Source organism: Stigmatopora argus, chromosome 7 (genome assembly GCF_051989625.1).
Source record: "Stigmatopora argus isolate UIUO_Sarg chromosome 7, RoL_Sarg_1.0, whole genome shotgun sequence".
NCBI lineage: Eukaryota > Metazoa > Chordata > Actinopteri > Syngnathiformes > Syngnathidae > Stigmatopora > Stigmatopora argus.
Genome location: NC_135393.1, coordinates 11,318,779 through 11,336,126, shown reverse-complemented (window position 1 = coordinate 11,336,126; position 17,348 = coordinate 11,318,779). Strand labels below are relative to the sequence as shown.

The 17,348-nt window shown below is 38.6% G+C and overlaps 1 long non-coding RNA gene across 2 annotated transcripts in view; it reads left to right on the top strand.

Moving 5' to 3' along the window:
- The window catches only part of LOC144077150 (uncharacterized), a 42,887-nt gene that overhangs the window by 14,821 nt on the left and 10,718 nt on the right, over positions 1-17,348 (top strand). The window contains exons 2-5 of one of the 2 annotated variants that reach the window (XR_013300901.1): positions 4,678-4,765; positions 7,178-7,252; positions 7,938-8,044; positions 8,454-8,532. This is a non-coding gene — a long non-coding RNA (uncharacterized LOC144077150). The remainder of the gene's footprint in view (positions 1-4,677; positions 4,766-7,177; positions 7,253-7,937; positions 8,045-8,453; positions 8,533-17,348) is intronic. The other variant, XR_013300902.1, reaches the window with a different exon arrangement.

Below are 17,348 nucleotides of genomic sequence, written 5' to 3'. Positions count from 1 at the left end.
AACATTGTTTTAGATATATAAAAACTAACTATTTAGGGCTTTTGACCCAGTTCTTTTAATCCCATTTAGAAAAAAAAAATCTAGATATTAGATCTAAAAGGGTCTGGCCCACATGAAATGGCATTGACGTTAATACGGCCCGCGAACCAACCCGAGTTTGACACCCTTGGTTTAAATGCTAAAGCTTTACTTTAACACCTGCCACAAATAAAACGGAGCTTCGACATACAAAAAAATAAATAAATACATTTGGGTTTCTTTTAAGATTCTTTTACTTGTTACCGTAAATATTTCATCTCTTTGCATGTACTTCTCATCTTATTTGCAAAATGTCATTAAGTATTGTCCCACTGCTCATCAAGATTTTTATTGGGTAGTAGTCAGAGTAGAGTGTTGTGTTTTATCCAAAGTTTTTTTTCTTTTTTTCCCCCCAGTGCAAACTGGGGGATTTAAAAAGGTCACAGTCATTGTTACAGATCATTCTGTCCTGCTACCTGACCCTAAAAGGAACTTGTGTGAAACCTTTAGCAACTTTGTGGTACCGCACAGGATGCAGGGAGGGGATTTTCTGCAGCGACTACCACAAAAGCCCGGAGGCCGTGATTACAATAAAAGCTTATTTCATGTTCTGCATGGCCTTATTCCCGGCCTTTGGTTCACCAAAAGTATCTTAGAGCTTCTGGGGGTTGAAGAAAGCTTAGAAAAGGCCTAAAATATAAAAAAATGTGTCACTGCTTCACTGAGCTTATTTCCATAAAGTTGAATTTAAAGCTAAGAGTAGGCGAGCTCTTAATCCAAATTCTGCCTTTATATACTCAGTTCTGACTGACATTGTTAAAAAGGAATTTATTTAATGTTTATTAGTAGACTTGCCAACTGTCCCTTTTAAAAATAAAACCGGAGCAGAATATATATTGTTATAATGTTAGTAAAAAAAACTAATGGAGAACACAATTTTAAATAATATTAACATAGTTAGTAGCAAAACAAAATAACTCCCTAAAACTAACATAATAAAGTGTCTTGCTAAATCCTATAAAATTAATTGAGTGTAAATATGACCTGTTATGTCATTATTATTGTTATATTTTTATATAATAGTTTTACATAAAAGGATTCAAAGATAGAATTGATGACATTTGACTAACTATTAGAGAAGTGTTTGTCGTTGATGTATAAAGGAAATAAATTGATATTGTTTGGCTTTAGCCCAAAAATGTTGTTTATTAAGACGAAATTTTTGTCTGTCAGGATTTATGCCAAGCAGAAACAACTTGGGGTTGCCTTCCTCTCATCATTCCATTGCTAAAATGTGTGCTTCTTTCTTTGAGTCAAAATAAAACCAAAGCAAATAAAACATTGAACACCTTCCAGTAGATGTAAATCATTAAAGACTGCCACAATGTCCAAATATAGAAGAAAATACTGCAACAGCAAGTGAGTTAGTACAGCACAAATAATGATTGATGAAACTTCTACTTGACAGCTGAGGCTATACCAGCAGTGATGGTCTTTTACATATCAATCTTCCAAAATGCTTAGGGTGATATTATAATTTCTACGTATGTGTCAAATTGATATTATAGTTGACATTTCACTTACTGCTCTTGACCGCTGAGGTAAATACTGCAACTAAAAGTGGCGATCTAGATTGGATGTCATTCTAAAATTATGTCAATCAAAATAAGCATGGTAAAAATCTCCAAAAATGTCATTTGTTCACAGCTGTATACTGCCTACATAACTTTGAATACTTTTAATTAGTACTAAGACTTATACTTGGGGTAAAAAGTAGAAATGAAACAAAGTAAAGGCAAAAAAATATATAGAGAAATTATTTTTTAAACAGTTTTATATTTTTTATTTTTTTTAAAATGTATTTATGTGTAAAAAATGCTGAAGTATTAATTTAACTAGATGAGAGGCGTGACATAATGAAAGCTAAATGTAAGCTTCTTGTGTGGGCAGTGATATTTTCATACTTGGCTCTGGGCCAATAAAAACTATTTAATTTTCATCTGAGGAAAAAATACATATGAGTCATATGTATGCCTTTTCAGGGACATTTTGTTACTTAATTTATATCGTGAGGGGTGTGCATCGAGTATGTGGGGATTTAACTCCAGCCAGTCCTGGGCCAAAACCACCAATTGAAAATAACACATTTACACCAATGGACATGTGTCTTCAATTATTCTACCATTACCTTGAAATTGTGTGACAGTATGGCGCGTTTAGATCTTGTCCAAACGCCCCTTGTGTCCTATTCAAGATCAAAAATGTGAGACAACAAATGGGCCTGATCAATACTACTGCCTGAGAAATCATAACTATGGCAAAGTAAGTAATCATGTGACCTCTGTGTGACTGTAGTCTTAGTGAAGGTGAATCAACTTGTGTCTAGAGCGACTGTATTGCTTATTAAACAAAAGGCTGATGTAAACATCGACTGCCTGCTACTAACTGACAGCTATAAACATGAACAATGGGGCCGTCTCGATTCCTAACCTTTTATGCAGTCGCCATCCTTGCTTTGGCCGTTCATGAATACAATCCCGGCCTTTTAATGAGGATGATAAAATCGCATTGGTATTTTATGGTGGGTCAGGAGATGCAAGAAATAGATGCTTTTTGATGGAGAAGATTGAGGAGCTTGCTCAGAGCAGTTTAGTGAGGTCACGATCTGAATGCCGCCCTCAGCAACAATCTACAAGTGTCCTTCCCTCCCCTTTCCTTGCGCTCTTCTCTTGCTCTGCTTGTCAGTAGTTATCAGCCTTCAACTACAGCTGCAGAGATTTTCTGCTGGGTGCTGTCATACACATGTGTCATGGCCATGTGATGCTTCACACGCTGACTGACAAATGTGCCACTCCATCTTGGACTCCAATAAATCATTTTGTAACAGCCTGGCGCTTTTATTGCTTCTTACCCATGGCAGAGTTATTTCATTGCAGAATAGCTCCTGGATTCATTGGTATGTAATTTGTAGCTGTGTCTGTTCAGACTTGAACACATCATTGTTTAGCCGTTTCGTGCATGAGTTATGGTTATTTTTTTCTGAAATAGTTTTTAATACATTCATATAGGACATGGGTTTCAACACTGCATTCAAGAGCCTACCTCCAGTCCATGGCACTATATTTTTTGTCTCCCATTTGACATCCTATTTTAGTATTAGTGTTCCTTCACGTTAGGTTAGGTTAGAACTTTATTTCATCCCGTATTCGGGAAATTTCTTGGTTGCAGTAGCAAAACAAACACAAGACACACAAGACATTGTAGACCTAGGTAAAAAAACTGGAGCCACACACAGGAAGTGCACAAGGTGGGGACCTTCTGCAGACTGAGACTGAGGTTACGTATGGGACCCCATCTTCCAGCCCATCTAAGTTGAAATGGACTGGACATCTATTTCCGTCAAATGTGTTTTCAATACGTGAAGTGAACAATTTTTCTGAAAATGTTAACAATAAGCCTTTAAAAAAACAGCAGATTTTTGCTTTGTCAGATTCAGTTTCCAATTTCATTGCTGGTATTAATGTACTTGTGGGCAACTAATAAATAATGAGGCTTACTAAAGATAATGCAGGTACTTCACTTCTGCAACTCTAGCTTAACTTTCATCGTTCTTTAAATGGGTATTTTGTATATAATGTTTGTTAATGATTATGCCACAAATGCGAACATTTCTTTTTTGTTGATTATTTCTTCTGAATTTTCTCCACAAATAATGAGCATCACTATCCTTCCACCAGTTTTGCATGCAAATTCTCAAAGTGATTTAGTCCAGTAATGGCGATTCCTTCCACCAAAATCGGCAGACCCCTTACTCTGACACCCAGTTATTAATTTTGGGATCATTATTTTTCACAAAATATGCCAGTGAGAACATGTTTTTCCTCCAGGAAAGCACAAATTGGAAATTTTGGAAACATTGCAATGTCACAAGGTCATCCTATTCCAAAATATACTCAAATTAGCATGATGAACAGCACAAAAGTGCAAAATAACCACTGGCTCACAAAAAAACAGAGTGTGACTTGTTAAACTTCGCTCTGTGTCCCATTATTTCTTCATATTTTCATGCATTCAAGCATCACAACACCTTTTTTTACTAAGGGGTCAATGTGAAGGTGAGTAACTAATAACTAACTAGTAGTAATGTGAGCTAAGTAAAATGCCTGACATAGATTGAAGCAAACAGGAGTAAAAAAGAGAAAAGGAATTCATATGGTTCTGCCTGGTGGGGGGACGGGGGGTGTCTTGGGGATGCATTGAACCAGCTGTCTCAAGAATATGCACACAATATTCAACCACACAGCCATAACAGGGTCAATATGGCCTCCATTAAATAAAGAATGCAACCCTCAAAGAACATTAAAGGATTACCTTGTCTGTTGTTTTTCATTCCCACTATTGTCATATGTCATACTGACAAGACTTTCTGTGTATGTGAGGGTCTGTGTGTGCAGCAGTAGGATTTATGGGGAACGGTGCTCTTTTTGATTTTGATGGCGTCATTCACTGCATGCAGTAGAGCCACAATATTTTCATTGCGGTGTGCAAGTTTGGTTTTATGGTTTCTGAGCTGCTCTTCCTGTCACAATGGAAGAGATTTGTAGAATCAGCAGTATTTGCATCCATATGTCTAATTCTGCATTCTGGGGCCACTTTCAGCACCACGACAGACCGACGTACCGCATCATTGCCGATGCTACCACCTCTCCATCTTCAGCCACATGTTGGGGAATCAAAGAGACGACAGGTTTGACTCTCACTATTTCTGCCCATTTATCAATCTTATTTACTGCTTATCCTGTTCAGGGTTGAAGGTGTTGAAGTCCATTCCATCTACTAAACTATGGACTGGTCACCAAAAAACGACAGCTCTGATTTGCTAAAACCTGTCTGCATGTAATTGGAGATGTAAGATGGAGCAAGTCACTTAAACAGTGCAAAAAAGTCAATACTTAAAAAAGAATACATTTTTTTTAACCTGATTTCAATTCTCTGCTTAACAAATGAACGTAGGAGGATTTCAAGTTGCCCCTTGAATCCTTAAATATTTCTGAAAGTGGCCCACAGAGACAAAAACCTCAGACACCCATGCATTGCAGACATGACAGTGCTTAACTGTAGAACTGTAGGGTTGTCCAATCAATGGAAATTAGCATCATACCAAATAAAACAAGTCATCAGATCACTGCCAACCCTCTGTCTCCAGTCTTCACACACTTCATACATCCCTTTTTAAAATGTCATCCTGATCAAAGGCATGCGTCTGTGAGTAGTTTTGGGCAATGAAGCAGGCAGCTGGCGCACTGCATGTGGGTGAGTTGAGTTAGACCTGTAGCTGCTGGACTCCACATGAAATTAAGTTTGAACCTCACACTCCCAACAAGGGGAAATCCTATGACCCATCAACCAAGTATTCTGATCGCACTTCCTCACCGCCCCCCAACAATTTGGATTTGTATATTAAAAACCAGGCTGTGTGTAATTATAAGAAATTACCCTCTTTTTCGGTTTCCAGACTCATTGAAGTGCGGAAAGTTCTTGGCTCAAAACTGCCCCTTGAGTGAGTCATCAGCTCAGTGAAACTCCCAAATATCATCATGAGTCACATGTAATTCATTTAGATATTTCAGGATCCATCAATATTTTTCTTGTAGATGCTCCAAGGGACATCAACTGAATTATTATGATTTTATTGTTTTCTCTGGTCGTTTCACATTTTACTTGTTAGGTATGATTTGATTCATTTAACGATGGCATTACTTCTCTAAAGGAAAGTGTTGAGAAATCACAATCTCTTGCACCATTTTAAAAGTTATTTGCAACAAAATCTAAGCTGTGAACACTGGATATAGCGATTAAGCATTTTTGGCATAGGAAAATTCAGCATAATTTTGTCATTGTTTTGGACAGAGTTCAGTGTTGTACTTCTATCAACAAATCTACAATGAGAGAGAGTGATTGGCAACCAGCCTAGGGTGTAATCCGTGTTTGACATTCAGACCATTTTAATTGGACGTCGATAGTCAATACTGGTTTTCAATATAAATTTTCCTTTTAAACTAACTACCACAACACATACCGTATTTTCACAACTATAAGGCGCACCGCATTATAAGGCGCACCCTCAATGAATGACACATTTTATTTTATTTTCCATATATAAAGCACACTGGATTAAAATTTAAGACTTTTAAGTGCACCTTATAGTTGTGAAAATACGGTACGTATGTGCTCTGGTCTGGCAGTGAATGAGTTAAGCTAATGATTCAAGTTTTAAATAGATTCCACCATAGTGACTAGTGTTCTTGTTGAAAGCGTTGACGGGTAATTCTGGCTTGTTGGAGAACAGTGAGTTATACAAATGTGAAACATTGTAAAGTTAAAAAATACATGATCAAAACATGAGGAAATCTTAAGTTCATGTGTAAGGGTTATAGGTAAGGTTATTAGCTCTGTAAAGGGTGTGTGTGTTACAATGACAACAATAACAATCTCATGGCTAGGATAAGAATTATTATGAACTAAACAGTACATGGAGTGTTGTGTTATAGGCCAACTCAGGTTTCTATTATCCAAAGCTGACCATGACCAAGCCATTACAGTGTGTGTTGGTGTGTGTTTGCATGCGAGGAGATCGTTTGTCAGTCAACACAATCGTTAGAAGTCAGCATGAGTGTGCCGATATTTACTCCTCCCAAGAAGTTCCACACCACACTTCATCAGCTGACCCTGACAGTTGGGAGTGAATGAGAAGGGTTTGGACGGTGACCTCAGATAGGTGTTTAGTGGGTGTGGTGAGTGGAGGATTTTCCTCATAATGTGAATGGAAGTTTATTGTGAAAGCTCCTGCAAACTTTGGACATTATGAGTGTGGTCTGGTCAAATACGTGGGGATGATGTTTTATTGGCAGACATCACTGTGACACAAGCAGTAAGAACCGGGAGTGTCCGTGTCACTTTTACTGTAAGATGTTATGCCGACCTAACCAACATTTGGTTTGGCTGGGAGCCTGGAAGATTTTTCAACGGACATCTCTTCATAATGTGTCAAGTGTCATTTTGCAGAATGTTTGAAATGCTTCATTTTAAGAACTGAGAATCTGGTTTTTACATCAAAAATATGTCTAATGTATTCATCACCTTCTCTCACCTTTTGTAGAACTGACACAGGAATGATGATGGAGCTTTGAGCATTTCCCAAGCCTTTGACACTGAACCTGTTATCCTGGATGAAGTAAGAGTTTAAAATATATTCTTCAAAAATGGGGAGTAATAGTTTTGTCTATTGAATCATTGAGTTAACTGTTTTGTTTTTGTTTATCTCACCTTCGGCTCTGAAAAGCCCTTCGATATAGCTGCACTTATGAAAGTGCCGTGTAAATAAAATTGACTTAAAACACAATGGTAGATTCAGATTTATTTGTAGATTATGTGAGAAAATAATGGGGCATGCAAATTATTAGTCTTTGCAAAGTTTAGAGTAGCACTGTATCATTATGAACCTCTAAACTTGAAATCAATTTCAGGGCAATTTTTTTTACAATCAACAAAATAGAAGAAATAATCCTAGGACAATTCAATGTTTGATGCCAATCTTAAAGCACTTGGTACCACTGTGTACTTTATACACAATGTATGTACACAGTATACGATTGGTTGGTTGGAATTAAATATAGCTCTATTCATGTTGAGAAGTGGGTTTGATGACACATAGTTTTTATTAAAAGTAATTGCGGCCTCAAGTTGGTATCATTGACTCAATTAACATTGGCAAAGCAACACTTTGCACCTTTGAGTTGCTCACAGGGAAATAACCCACCCATGCCCATGCCTGATTCATACTTAACCTCACAAACTGTATTAGTCCTCGCACCACCAGCTGCATGTGTGTGTGCTTGGGTGTGCGTGTGTATTTTCAGCTTTATGTCAGTGAAGAAAACCCTATGCACCCCGACAGATGACACAATCGGACATGTCCCTTAACGGGGGACTTGTGGGAGAAAGGGTGCTGTCAAGATGGCTTTTTGTAAGTAAAGCGCCACAAGGGACTTTTATAGTCACAGAAGAAAGTGTACTCATAGAACATTTTCAATGGATGAACTAACCAACTAACCATTTTGTCTTCAATGCACACAATCATGCACATGTACATGTATAATTGACATTGCCATGTTATATTGTAGGTATATATTTTTTTATTTTATTTTTGAATAAAATTTAGTTAACTCATCTGCCATGTTCTAAAACATTATATTGACCTGACCAACATTTTGTTTGGCTAGAAGCCTGGAAGGATTTTAAACAGGCAACTTGTAGAAATATATCAAGTTTCATTTTGCAACAAATTTAAAAACACCTAATTTTGCAGTAGAGAATCTGTGTTTCACATCAAGAATGTACACATAATGCATTTACCATGTTCTCACCTTTCTCAGAAACCCTCCAAAAAAATGAGAGTGGAACTTGGAGAACTTCACAAAAACATTGACGTCTGAACCTGTTCAACTGGATAAGGTAAGAATTCTACATTAAATTATATTAAATTCAAAGAGTTATAATAATCATTAACAACCACGTTTAAGATGGTCTCATGACTTACTAAATTAATTCACTCCAGAAGTGATTTTGTAACTTTTTTATTTCATTTACCATAATTTGTTCCACCATTTTTAATACTACCCCTGAAACTCTTTACACTATTATCAAGTATCCACATCTGATTGAAATATGTATGCAAATGTGTGTAAAAAAAGAGAAGATAATTATTTATTCAGTCATTAAAATAAGAAATGCAAAGATATTTTTCAATTGGGTGGAATTGTGAGTGGCAGCTGAGTAAACAGACGTACATACGCATGTATACACCTTACCGTAACCTTAATATTTGCTATGTAGAAGAATTCATAAGTAGGGGGAGGACTGTAGTAAAATACAATACGTTTTTACATCTGATTTTTTTTCACCACTATTTTTATCCAATGAGTTTTTGTGTGTGCTTCATATAGTGAACTGGATTCAGTAGTACATGATAAAATTACATTTTCGCGCTGCAGTACTACTCCTGTTGCTGGAAAATCTGTCAAGTGATGGATATGATATACTGCATATCCTTTGGTAAAGTTCCCTTGTAATTTCTCATAAGGACGTGTTCCCACAGTTTTATATCCATCATCAGATGTCCATCAGTAGTGGTAAGGCAAAGGAATTTAAGATGCCAGGAAAAAGGGCTGCGTGTGAGTGTTGGAACTTGACACAAACAAGGTGTGTTTCTCGTCAGCTTTGTAGAAGTACACGAGTGTTGAAAGTCGGGCCATGTTTGACATGCGATGCCCAAGGTTGAACCAGTTATGCGTTCTCAGCAGATGTGTTCATTGTGTTTTTGTGGCAAACGGCAGCAAGGCCTACAGTGGGGGGACTGCAACGGTAATGCCACATGACAAGGTTATATAGAGTTGACCTGATCCCCAACTTTCTCCTCTTTTTTCCACATCACTTTCTTTGTCTTTCTGTGAGCTCAGTTGACAGCATTTGTGTGGAGGCAAAATACCTCACGGTGGTGTTTTTCTGTGTCACTTTGAAACGTCATCATTTAGCCGCAGACGCTTGTGCCAGTTGTCGTCAACATTGATTCTTTTACCAAGTGTTTGTTTTATGAGGTTTTACACATTCAAGCTATAGTACGTGATATATTTTGAATTGAAATTAGACAATTAAGGCACAGTGACCATGTTGGTTTACAGTGCTGCCACATTGCTGAGGCTTTGAATATGGGTTACAGCCTTTCTATTTGAAGCATGCATTAGCCTCCTTGTGCTTGTGTCCTCCAGGTATTCGGGCTTAACCCCACTGTTCAAAGACACGTTGGGTTAAATAGGCATGAATTTAAGTGTGAATGGTTGCGATTTAGTTGAAATACACTGGCTTCGCCGTGAGCCCAAACATAGTGGTAGGAAATTTACACGTTTAATAATGCGATTTACATCACCATAAGAGCTCGTATAATAATTTAATGTAATATATTCATGGAGAAAGTAATCACTTCCTAAAATGCCCGTAGGAATGATTGTGAGGGTGAATGGTTGTCTCATCGTGCCTTGCGATTGGCTGGCGACCAATTCAGGTTGTCCCTTGCCTGGTTTGGTCGAGATAGGCTCCAGCACCCACGCGACCCTTGTGAGTTTAAGCGGAACGAAAAAAATGGATGAATGAGTGAATGAAAGGAATCGGTTCAGTTCCACTTCACTGCAAATTAAACTGTATATAACAAAGTGGTTGAGAGAGTAAAGTAAGACAACCATGAGTTTGAGGGTCAAATCAAGGGTCACGAAGCACATGTGTATGTCATTTAGAAGAGAGGGCAAGTAAATTAGACTCCTAATCAACTACTTTAAGACAGTGGAAGACCTCCAAAACATTAATTGAAGGCAGGTGTGCTTGGCAAGAACATCAATTTGGTGACCTCAGTCTGGATATAAAAACAACAAAAGAACAGAACAAAATTGTTATCTGTGACCAAACTTTTACCCTCGGTTATTGTCACTAAGTCCTTGCATTATGTCACTCTATTAAGCATTTAATCCATTCGTTCATTTTCCTTACTGCTTATCCTCACAAGGGTCACGGGGGTGCCTGCAGCTCCTTTCAAAATAGGTGGTTGCAAAGTGCTTTGACGTAGACGGAAAGCATACAAAAAAGCATCAAAATCTTTAGGAGGTCCCTCTTTTCTGTGTTTGTGTGTTGTCCAGGGTAGCGACGGTGAGCGAATGCACTTCACCTTGCTACTGGCAAGACGTTGGTTACTGTGAGCATCAATATGGCCTTTTGTGAGGTCATGTGTATGTACATTCCTGAAGCGCAACCATCAGGCGGTCCGCTAGCTGCATTTTTCTCGCTTTTCTCCCAAGCTTTAAAAGCAGCGTGTAAGACTTGACGTCTGACTTTGAGGAAGAGAGGGCAGAAGGAGTACACGGGAGAAGGCGTGAAAGAGGCGTGAAGGAGGCGTAATTGATAGCTGTAGAAATACGAAGTTTGTTGGAGGCGGAACATTGTTTAAATTCCATTGAGAACACCTACCAAGATCTTATAAGTTCACAAAGAAATGGTGCTATTAATCTCTCTACTATCTCATACACTAAATATGAAATTCACATATTTACTCACAACAGCTGTCGATGAATGTTTCATGCAGTTAAACGCCAGGATGGTTGATTTTTTTTGTTTGCCCTCAAAAGGACCTTTCTGTTGTTTAGCGGCTTGACTTAAGAATTCCTCACCTGGCTCTGCTTTTTTTCCACCTCTTTTCTATGGATCTGGATATTATTAATGTGATAAAGAGTTTTTGTTTCCACCCTCTGCTGGTTTGTAATAAAATCTTTATGTAAACACAGCAGAGTGGTCCGCAGCAGACATGACACAGATCCTTGTCTTCTTCCCTCATTAACATCTTTTGGCGTTTACACCGCGATGGAACCGAGCAGTACAGCGATGTTCTTCACACAAAACATGTGGATAAACATCATTTGCCTTCTCATCTGTTCTTCTGTTTTTCTATTACTAGTCCGTTTGTAGGTAGAAGCGTGTAGAAGTACAGAATAAGGATAGTACAGCCAGATTTTGACGCGTGTTGGCATCTGACTTTCTAATTCAAAGTCCAACAGGCGAAAATAGCTCAATTTAAACGCATTTTAGTTTTGGTTTTCCATAGTTTGATGTGAACAGGCACAATTGCTTTTATATGCACAAAAAGCTGGGAAATCACTTGTGAGACTTTTAATAGGAATTCCTTCTCACTTCAAATTATATTGCATTTTTTAACTTTACCTAAATAAAGAAGTCATTCACTTGTTCTGCGAATATTCGTCATTTCCTGACTTTATTGTCAAGCAGCTGTCCTTTTGTGTGTGATCTTAAGTACTAGCAGATGATAGCTCACTAATAATATGTAACAACACCCTTGAGTAGCTCAAATAATGTCCACACGTGCCTTTCTTACACATTCTTTATATTTTTCCACCCATTTGTAACAAAACGAGGAGTAAAAGGTGCCAACAGTCCTAAAAACCACAGGGAAATTTCATTTTATAAATCCAAGAGTGAATAGCAGCCGGTTTGAGGCATGCTGTTTTTGCAATGACACTAAAAGCAAAGTGAGTGTAGTCAGATAATGTTTCTTTTTAGCTATATAATTTGCCCCTTAATGTCCATAACACCTTATCAGAAGACAAACGGGTGGGTAGAAAAAGAAGTTGCACTTAGCTATTTCATTTTGTTTGAGTAGGTAATTCCCCAGAGTGTCTTAATGTCGCTCAGGTCAGAGTGTACCAGGGCGATTTGGAATCAATCTTCAGCTCATGTGCATGTTTTTTTGGGCTTGTCTTGTATGGGAAAGTGGGCATGCATGACTGTGTACACACAACATACAAGCATATCACAGACAAAGTGTACTTGGCAGTGGCGGTGGTTCTCATAATATTGTTTCATTGCTGGCATATTTCTGTCGCTCCTAACAGACGTCACCATTTGTTGATGCTAAGGCTGGAATGGAATGATGTGTGTGTCTGTCTGTGTGTGTGTGTGGGTGTGTGCAAAAGGGCGTGATTAATGAGACAAGTCTTGGGCAGTTCGAAGTCATCTCTAAACATATCTATATTTATTTGAACATGCACAGGCTTTGATTTGTGGGAACTTTTATAGAAGTTATATTACTTTCATATGTCTTACTCTTTTCTGTTATTTCTGTCTCTTGCTCTCTTTCTCTATCTCTCTCTCTTTCTCTCTCTCTCTCTTCGTTCACCTTAAATTATCTGGTTACATTTATGCTATTTCCAATTTGCAACCTGATTAAAAAACATTTGTTTTGGAGAAGATTGTTTTAAATACATCAAAGTTTGTGTGCTGTTCATGTTTTCTATCTCTAATTGTTCGAGTAGGAATTGACTGACTTTTGCTGAACTTCAACTGTTTTCTCCGGGTACTCTGGTTTCCTCCCACATCCCAAAAACATGCATGATAGGTTGGTTAAACACTCTAAACCAACGGTGTCAGACTTGGGTTGTTTCGCGGGCCGTGTTAACGTCAACTCGATTTCATGTGGGCCGGAGCATTTTAGATATAATATTTAGATTTTTTTTAATAAATGGATTAAAAGCCCTGAATATTCAGTTTTTTATAGATCTAAAACAATGTTTATTTTACCTTTTTTTAAAATATATTTTTAGATTTTACAAAATGTTTTTTGAACTAAAAACTGAAAATTTTGATTAAAAAATTACAATTATTGATTTAAAAGGGGAAAAATCAGGAAATTTAATATACATCTATACTCCATTTTAATTTGATCCTAAAACAGAAAGTCGGCACTCATGATTTACTTTCCCGGGCCACACAAAATGATGCGGCGGGCCAGATTTGGTCCCCGGACCGCCACTTTGACACATGTGCTCTAAACTAAAGTAAATTGCCCCTAGGTATGAGTGTGAGCCTGAGTGCTTGCCTTTCTCCTTGTGCCCTGCGATTGGCTGACAACCAATTCAGATTGTCCCCCCCCTCGTGCCTGAGTCAGCTGGGATAGGCTCCAGCATCCCCCACGACCCTTGTGAGGATAAGCCCTACGAATGAATGAATGAATGAATATTTTTTTCTAACCATTATAGGGCACTCATTTAACTCATTGGGTTAAAGGTCATTGAATAGCCATCCAACTGTAGTGAGCACGGTCCCCGAGAGCGTTGATTACGGCGAGCTTTTGTGTTAGGAAATATAACACATCCATTTTAGTTTAGCACTTTTCAAAAAACGTGCTGTTTAAATGATGGCCCGACTTACACACGCACACCATTCCCACGAGTTCACTAAGCCGTCCACATATCTAATCCCAGGATGTTTGGGAGACAAAGAAAAGTTATACCCTCCATGTTACAAAAGCACTCTGGCTGCCATTCACATTGTGAACAGTTGGAGTTGCACACAGTTTAGGGGAGCAAAAGGCATGAGCCCACTTGAGTTTATTTTCCTTGCCCCAACGACAAGCCTGATTGAAATGTTAATACAGCAGAGAGGGCTGCCATTGCCTGTTCTCCATGCAGATATAAATGTGGTGTGCAGAGAGCGCAGGAATGACAAAAAGAGCAGAAAAGCGAGCGTGAGTGTAAAGAAGTGGGACAAAGAGTCTGGAATGTGGGAATAAGCAGTAAAAACACGGTAGGCCTACACCCCGTGTAATCGCCAGAGTAATCCTTGTAAAACAAGCCCGTGGAGGTGTGTTTGCTCCATAGAATTAGGAAAATACAAGCGGAGATACTGCTTTCGCTCTAGGAAAAAAAATAAAGCAGTGTTTGTTTGTCACGTGAGCCTGGTTAAATTGTCTTAATATTTAGTGCTTTGTCCCGCATGGAACACTCTTTATGTAGAAGTGCAAGCCCTCTGCAGTGTGATGTCAGATATGAAAAAGGTGCACTTTGTGTGTGCTTTACTGCCCAGGTGGGGTTTGAGTGCCTTGCTCAGGGACAGTCCAGAAGAAAGAAATAGAATTTCTCCAGAATCCAATGCCTTTTTCAGTAGTCTTCCCCTGTGAAGAATAGCGGGAGATTTAAAGTTATCGTTAGATGGCTAAAATGTTTTGAGACTTGTTTTTGTCAAGTAAAAAAAGGGTTGTTATTGTGTGATTAGGGTATTATAGGTGACAGAATTTTTCATTTAATGAACTAGTTGATGCACAATGTGGGATGTTTCAGAAGGGTTACAGCGCTCATCGCCACCTCTCGCCGCAAGAAGAGAAAGAGTGGCAAAGAGCAGAAATTGTAGAAAATGATTTAAAATTAGAGCTATCTTTTTGTTGTGTGTGGGTGAACTATATGCATTTGTGTGGAATTAAGTCTTGAGATATAAACATATCTCCAAAGGTAGCTGCACAAAGACAATGTTCACACTGCGAGTATTTTCTGAATTTTTTAGCCTGTTTGACATATCAGATTTTTTTTTAATTGCAGTGTGAACAGTCTAATTTGGATTATGTTATTTTTCAAATCCGACTTGGGCCTCCTTCATGTGTGGATATACATCGAATATGCAGTGGCGGTCTGTGAATTTCCTAGTGACGCCTTCAGCTATCGGAATCAATCCAACCCAAAAAAACTATTTTATGGCTATAAAACCTCTACTGCAGCTATAGCTGCGACACATAAAAAAATCATCAACAATAACCTCATACAATTGAAATATTATTTAGGATTATAGCCATATTTTACTCACCAAAAATCCTTTTTAACTGTACACAATCTCCATCCTCCTTTCTTTCCTCCTTCTTTTCTGTCGCCATCGAAGCTAATGCTGAAAGTCGAGCCTGTCCTGTCGTATTTCTGGCATACGTTTTTATTCGATTTAGTGCTGAAAATGTTCGTTCCCGGTTGTGACAGGCTTGCTTGCTTTGGAGTTGTCCGACCTTTCTTAATGATGTCCAGCTGTTTTTCTTGAAAAGTCCGTCTTGAAAATGGCTTTGACAGTAAATCTGCAAACAAATCCATTTCTTCTCCTCCTTCAGCCATTGCGGGTTGATAAAACCGCTATTAAATCAACACAACAATATATTTGCTTGTGCAGCTCGCTCCAGATACAGTTTGGTAGCTCTGGCTAGTCCACTCTATCACTAGCTAATCATAGTTAGTGAAAGCAATGACGTATCCCTACGCCTGCGAGAAGGCAATGACGTATCCCTACGCCTGCGAGAAGGCAATGACGTATCCCTACGCCTGCGAGAAGGCAATGACATATCCCTACGCCTGCAAGAAGGCCTTGGGGTCACCAAATCGAATTCTGATTGGTTAAAGCAACAGTCTTATCGACGCTTGTTTGATGCAACAGAGCCTGCAGAACTGATTGTGAAGGCCTTGAGGCAGATTTCTGACCCTGGCAACAAATAATGGCTGAAATGTGATTGGTTAAATGCTTCAATATGAAAACACACATCTGGAAGCAGTGCAACCAGGGGGGAAAGCAATGAAAGGAAGCTAACAGACAATTTGGAATTATAGTATTCATTCACAAAATATAATTAACATCAGTCTGTGATTCAGATATTTCTTAGGCCAGCAGAGAAGGCCTTGAAGGCCCTGATGGCACACTACTGCGAATATCTATGCGCAAAAGGATTTTGGTCAGCATGAAAATCAATATTTCTGGACTCGCATATAGCCAGCGATATGTCTGGCAAATTGTATATTTTAATGAGAATTTTGGCTGTCGTTCATTTCATTTATTTAATGCTACACACCCCAAAAAACGGAAATAAGCATCGTGCCCTGCAGTGTGAACACATTTTTATTCATGCATTTCATATTATGAAGAATTCTACAAATGTTATCACAAAAAAATATACTCATTGGCTAATACAAACGCCTCAAAGTTTTGCTACTTGTTCTCTTCATGCAGTCTTAACAAACACTAACGACCCTTCCTATAGAACGTAAATGCGTACATTTTGCACACCACACCATTGCAGTGTTTGTGTCAATGCTGTGCCCTCCTGTGCTGCGGGAGGGCCGTCAAGGGTAAAATCTCGCACTGCGGCATTAATTGGTTGAATTTAATCTCCGTGAAGCTCAGTGGATTATTAATCAAGCCGTATTGGAGGAATACGCCCTACATGAGATTTGTGGCGCTGCATTAAAATCCAAATTCCAGTCTTGATCAATGTTTCTTTTGTTGCCTCTTGGTGCCATTGACCTTTTTGTGGAAATGGCCTGGTGACGATGTCTGCCTCACAATACATTCATACACAACACATGCATATGCTTCTATAGGATATGTAGAGGGCCACTCTAATGCGGAACTCACCAATGTGAACGCGAACAAACATCTTGATTGCGCTATTAATCATGCATGAATGCCTGCGCGCATACAAAATCGTGCACCACGCCTCTGGGTTGTTGAGCAAATTAATTAGGCCAATGTTCAATAGGCTCTTAGCTTTAATGAATAGAAATGCAAAAAGGAGGGACAGCAGGAAAGAGCTAAGAAGGATGTGCGGTAGGGTAGAGAATAAACGCTGTTTATCAATCTTTCTGGTTCGACTGCAAAATTAATAAATCTTCTTTGGTGGACCAACACTCTCTGCTATTATTTTACTTTTCTCGGGTTAGTCCCTGCCTGGGAAAGCCCCTATTCTTCAAAGCCAAGGTATAAATGTATGGTACTTAACATTGGTAACACAAACCTAACGGGCGATTCTATGGTTGAGGGGATAAACCGAAATCTTTTTAGGAAATGACACCAATTAAAGAACATTATCTCAGAACCGTTGAGTCTCGCCAACATGAATTGAGGGAAATTCTGGT